Below are 5,829 nucleotides of genomic sequence, written 5' to 3' on the forward strand. Positions count from 1 at the left end.
GTGGTATGAAACCAGTAAATTCCCAGTGGCTTTGTGAGTTGGCGATATCCAGCAATGCCTGTCTGTTGTATGTAAGCAGTGCATGACATTTGTGCACTGCAGAAAAAGCAAAAAACACACAAAAAAGAAGAAAACAAAGAAAAAGCCGGTATTCAAGAGTGGAACGTGCAAACACGTTCGCCTTGGTGGGCGTCATGTTTTCAATGGAAGAAGTTTGGAATCAAGACTCTTCCTAGAGTCCACCATCTGGGCAAGTTAGGCCTTGGTCAGGGAGGTGACCGAGAACCCAGTAGTGAACTCAGAGATGGGAGTATCTGCTGGAAGGATGACCATATCGGCAGCTCTCCATCAATCGTGCCTTTATGGTAGAGTGGCTAGATGGAAGCCACTTTGAGTCAAAGGCAGATGACATCCCACTTGGAGTTTGTCAAGCAAACAATCAATCGGTTTATTTAAAGTGCATTATCATCCAATGTCTCAATACACTTTACATACAATACATATAAATAGAATAATAACAGTACTGGTGATAAAAACAGCAGTACTGGTGAGAAGCAAGGGAAGGATGAATGCAGACAAATACAGAGGTCCTTGAAGAAAACCTGCTCTAGAGTGCAGTGACTTGAGATGGTGATTTTTCACCTTTCACCACAACATTGACCTGAAGCACACAGCCAAGATGGAACAGAAGCATCTTAAGGACAATTCTGTGATTGTTTTTGAGTGGCAAAGCCAAAGCCAAAGCCCAAGCTGAAGCCTCATCTGTAAAAAGATCTAAAGATGGCCGAACACAGATGCTTCCCATCCAATCTGCTGGAGCTTGAGAGGATCTGCCAAGAAGAACAGGATAAACTGCCCAAATTCAGGTGTGTGAAGCTTGTAGAGACCTACTGTACACAACAAGACTTGCAGCGGTAACTGCAGCCAGAGAAGATCCTACAAACTTGCATGTCTGAATGCTTGAATTTTAAACGTTTGATCTGTTTTAATAATTTTATCTAAGTTGAAATCCACAACACAATAAAGTGGGGCAAAAATAAAGGCCAGTATATGAAATTGTTAGTTTTTAGCCATCAGAAGTCCATTTTTTTCTTCTCTTCTGCTTCTTCCCCGTAATTGGTCCAGCCAACTCACATCATTTGGCCATCAGCTACAAAGCTAGTTATCAGGAGGAAATTACATCTGAATTATATTACTTTTTTCCTCATTATTAATTGTCATTAGACGGAGGTCTGTGTGGCATATTAACTCACTGACAGACATCCTGCCGTACATTAAGGTTTTTGCTTTCAAGAAATCATTTCCTTTGCAATATGGTGCTGTGAGAGACTAACTGACCATACATACACACACACACACACACACACACACACACACACAAAGACAGCACATTAGTTTTATTTAAATCCCATTCATTATCATTAAACATACAGTTACACTTTACTCTCTGCCACATTTACAGTCAGGGAAAAAATTATTTGAACCCCAGCTGATTTTGTAAGTTTGCCCACTAACAAAGAAATGATCAGTCTACAATTTCAATGGTAGGTTTATTTGAACAGTGAGAGACACAACAATAACAAAAAAAAAAATCCAGAAAAAAAGAACAGCGTACTTTGATTAAAAAGTTGATTGGAGAGGGGAAAACCTATAAAGAGGTGCAAAAAATTATAAGCTGTTCAGCTAAAATGATCTCCAGTGCCTTAAAATGGAGAGCAAAACCAGAGAGACGTGGAAGAAAACGGAAGACAACCATCAAAATGGATCGAAGAATAACCAGAATGGCAAAGGCCCAGCCAATGATCAGCTCCAGGATGATCAAAGACAGTCTGGAGTTACCTGTAAGTACTGTGACAGTTAGAAGCCGTCTGTGTGAAGCTAATCTATTTTCAAGAATCCCCCGCAAAGTCCCTCTGTTAAAAAAATGGCACGTGCAGAAGAGGTTACAATTTGCCAAAGAACACATCAACTGGCCTAAAGAGAAATGGAGGAACATTTTGTGGACTGATGAGAGTAAAATTGTTCTTTTTGGGTCCAAGGGCCACATGGGTCATGTTGTGAAAGTGTTGTGGTCAGATGAGACCAAAATCGAGCTCTTTGGCATTAACTCAACACGCCGTGTTTGTCCCCACCGTCAAATATGGAGGTGGAAACATTATGCTTTGGGGGTGTTTTTCTGCCAAGGGGACAGGACAATTGCACCGCATCAAAGGGAGGATGGATGGGGCCATGTACCGTCAAATCTTGGGTGAGAACCTCCTTCCCTCAGTCAGGGCATTGAAAATGGGTCGTGGTTGGGTATTCCAGCATGACAATGATCCAAAACACACGGCCAAGGCAACAAAGGATTGGCTCAAGAAGAAGCATATTAAGGTCATGGAGTGGCCTAGTCAGTCTCCAGACCTTAATCCCATAGAAAATCTGTGGAGGGAGCTGAAGGTTCGAGTTGCCAAACATCTGCCACAAAACATTAATGACTTGGAGAGGATCTGCAAAGAGGAATGGGTCAAAATCCCCCCTGAGATGTGTGCAAACCTTGTGGCCATCTACAAGAAACGTCTGACCTCTGTGATTGCCAACAAAGGTTTTGCCACCAAGTACTAAAGCACGTTTTGCAAAGGGATCAAATACTTATTTCATTCATGAAAATGCAAATTAATGTAACTTTTTTTGTAATGCATTTTTCTGGATTTTTTTGTTATTTTTGTGTCTCTCACTGGTCACATAAACCTACCATTGAAATTGTAGATTGATCATTTCTTTGTTAGTGGGCAAACTTACAAAATCAGCTGACTGTACTTGTTCTTGCATGCTCTGTTAGTCTTTAAAAATTGGACCACTGGCAGTGTCTCAAAAATCATTAAATTATAGGAGGTTTAGGAGGAACATGAACACACAAAGCAGCCAGGAAAGAAAACATTGATGCACGACTGCCCACAAATATAAATGCAAGTAAAGAGACATTGTGAGATTCAGAAGCCATGTTCCTTAACCTAACACCTTGAATTATAAAGAGATTTCAGGCTACTCCCTGAAGTGTTTTGTATTGTGAGTCAATCATTCAGGCTATTGATGTGCCCTTGAAAGGATAGTTTGACATTCTGGGCAAAATGCTTATTTTCTTGTTGAGAGTTATGAGATCTACACAACCTTCATGCATAGTATCTGCATACACACCTCTAAAGCTCACTAACATGTTACCCACATGGGAATCAATCCTCTCATCTAACTCACCAACTATAAATCAGTGATTTGAAGAAGTCAGCAGAACAAGAGACAAAACGGAAATACAGAACTTTTTAATGTAAAATAACCCAAACTGTTTCAGCTGTAGTGTGTTAGTGTAGAATGGTGTTACACATATAAGAAACTGAATGTGAAAATAAGTTTCCAGGACATTTCAACTTAAAAAGGTTTTATTTTACTAGCTGAACTGTGGCCAGTACTTCATAGTAGTATGGATGAATTTCCTCTGGCTGTTGATGTGCCTGTGCAATGAGGCAGCTGATTTTGCAAGCTGATATCTCAAACATAATGAATATGTTTACAGGTTTACAATATGTTTTAACCAGGGATGTCCTGCAGGGTAAAAACGTTTTAATCTCCATTTACAGAGGTTTTTCATTTGCAGGCTAGAATTTACAGACATTTTTTGGCTGAATGAAATTGTACCTGCAATAAGAAGTACTGTAGATCTGTTGCATTAAATAATATTAAAGCATAAGGCTGGTCATTTTCTTTTTTTAATCAGTATTTTCAACACTCTGCCTACAGAGACTAAGACCAACAATTATTTGTTTTACTACTCACTTTTAATGTCTGTCAGTCCTGTTATTCATGGGGGTATAGCTCAGTGGTAGAGCATTTGACTGCAGATCAAGAGGTCCCCAGTTCAACTCCCGGTGCCCTCTGTTGATATAACTATGCACCCAATGTCTGAAGCCTTTGGGAGGCAACAGTGGCGTACCTGACAAGCACGAGTCTGTATAAATTCAACCAACCACATATCCAGGTCCATCTTTCAAAGGCCAATCACATGCCAGAGTCCATCTTTCTGTTGCCAATCAAACTGCTAAATCCATCTTTCTACTACCAATCATGAAACGCTGTCCATTTTTCACCTTAGCAACGGTCCACCTGTTTTGTTTTTTTCGTCGCTATGGGAAACTTAAAGTTGCTGAACCACAAGAACCGTAAGTAACAATTATCCTTCTGTCTCCAAACTTTGTTTAATGTTTGATATCACTGAGAAAGTGGCTCTTTACATGAACGTGAAGTTAACGCTAACATGAAGCTACTACTGTGTTAGTGTGTTCGAGTGAACAGCCGCTTTATTAATACATAACCTTATTATTAAGTCAGTGTTTATTTGTTATATGCACAGTTCGGAAACTATTGTTGCTATATTACTACTTGGTTTTCAAAAATCTAAGTTATAAAACAGTTTAAAATGTTTTACTTATAATTATGATATCAGAAGGCACACAACACGTTTTGCTCATTTGTTAACGCCATTGTACTGTATGTTTATGTTTGCTGTTGTTTTAATGTCACTTAGTACACTTGATGTCAATGGCTTGGCACAGTCTTGTTATTTCAGATGGCATCTCAAAAGTCACATAAGGCCATGGCAGACACAGAGTGGTTCTTACGTCTGCGAACATTTGTCTACACTGGTGTTTGGCCATCCAGAGAGGTAAACAGGCAAAAGAAATGGAATGACCTCTATCTTAAGGTAATGTTAGAGCTTATGACTCTTGAAACCTACTAAAAGACACCTGCATGATACAGAACAGCTAACTGTTTATAATAATGTACATTTGACTAGTTTAGCACAGAATATGGCTGGTACTGAATCTGTCACATTGCTTTTATAACATTGTTCAGTTAATGTTTCTCAGTTCTGTAAAACAACTTTTTATTATTATGCCTGCAGATACAAAAATACACTCTGCATTGGAGAGGACAAATGATCTATACAAAGGAAACAGCTGCACTTGTGGCTTTCACAATGCCAAGGTAACTTCACTTACAGTAAATGGTCAAGCTGCACTTTTAGATTAATGTGTTTTCTATTCTGATAAATAAGAAAATATGTAAATATTTCTTTTATATTTTCAGGCATCCTTCTTTCAATAAGGCAAGTATAGATATGTTATGTTAATCCCTCAACAGTAGGAACCTCAGAAAAGGAAGCGCTGGTTTCCCCTTTCAAAACCCTTTTTTAACCTTTGACAAGAGTCAGCAACATTTTTATATAGGCATTTCCTAATGCTCACAATGTTATGCCCTATTTGAATATACAGTATACTATAAATCCCAAAGTCATGCATTGTGCACCCACATACTGTGTGTGCTTTCATGCATTTGGCTGTACGAAGTGTGGAAAGACTTACCCAAAAAAAAAAAGAAAACAAATTACACTCTTTGTGTATACAAAGTTGCTAACTTTAGAAAATGTGGCACTTCAGTCCAGTCCTGTTCAGCCTTGTGTAAACAGTAGACAGGACCTTAAGAATGGAAACAGTAAAAAACAGAAGACTAGGGGACAACCCCCAGGAGTACCAGATATTTAGAGTTTTATATCCTGATGATAGTGATTTTGAAGGGTGAACGGGTGTGCCTTCATTTAGGATAGATTGCATTTGATTAACTATTGGGTCCAGTGTGGCTTGGTCACGTTTCATCACCAAGTGGGGCCGACAACACTGTACGTAAGCAGAAGAAATGGTATGGTTTTTATTCATTCATTCATTCATTTTCTACCGCTTAATCCCTGAGCGGGGTCACGGGTGGGGCCGGAGCCAATCCCAGCCGGCAATCGGGCGA

At 39.3% G+C, this 5,829-nt stretch overlaps 1 protein-coding gene, 1 long non-coding RNA gene and 1 other non-coding gene across 3 annotated transcripts in view; all 3 read left to right on the forward strand.

The window, feature by feature from the left end:
- The window catches only part of rims3 (regulating synaptic membrane exocytosis 3), a 50,874-nt gene that overhangs the window by 28,491 nt on the left and 16,554 nt on the right, over positions 1-5,829 (forward strand). The gene's annotated exons all lie outside the window — the stretch shown is intronic.
- LOC109968156 (uncharacterized) lies at positions 2,767-5,804 on the forward strand. Its single transcript, XR_002276057.1, has 3 exons — positions 2,767-4,735; positions 4,937-5,019; positions 5,122-5,804. It is a non-coding gene; the product is annotated as an uncharacterized LOC109968156 (long non-coding RNA).
- trnac-gca (transfer RNA cysteine (anticodon GCA)) lies at positions 3,840-3,911 on the forward strand. The gene has a single exon. It is a non-coding gene; the product is annotated as a tRNA-Cys (tRNA).

The sequence above is a fragment of the Monopterus albus genome, unplaced genomic scaffold (assembly GCF_001952655.1).
Source record: "Monopterus albus unplaced genomic scaffold, M_albus_1.0 scaffold143.1, whole genome shotgun sequence".
Classification (NCBI taxonomy): domain Eukaryota; kingdom Metazoa; phylum Chordata; class Actinopteri; order Synbranchiformes; family Synbranchidae; genus Monopterus; species Monopterus albus.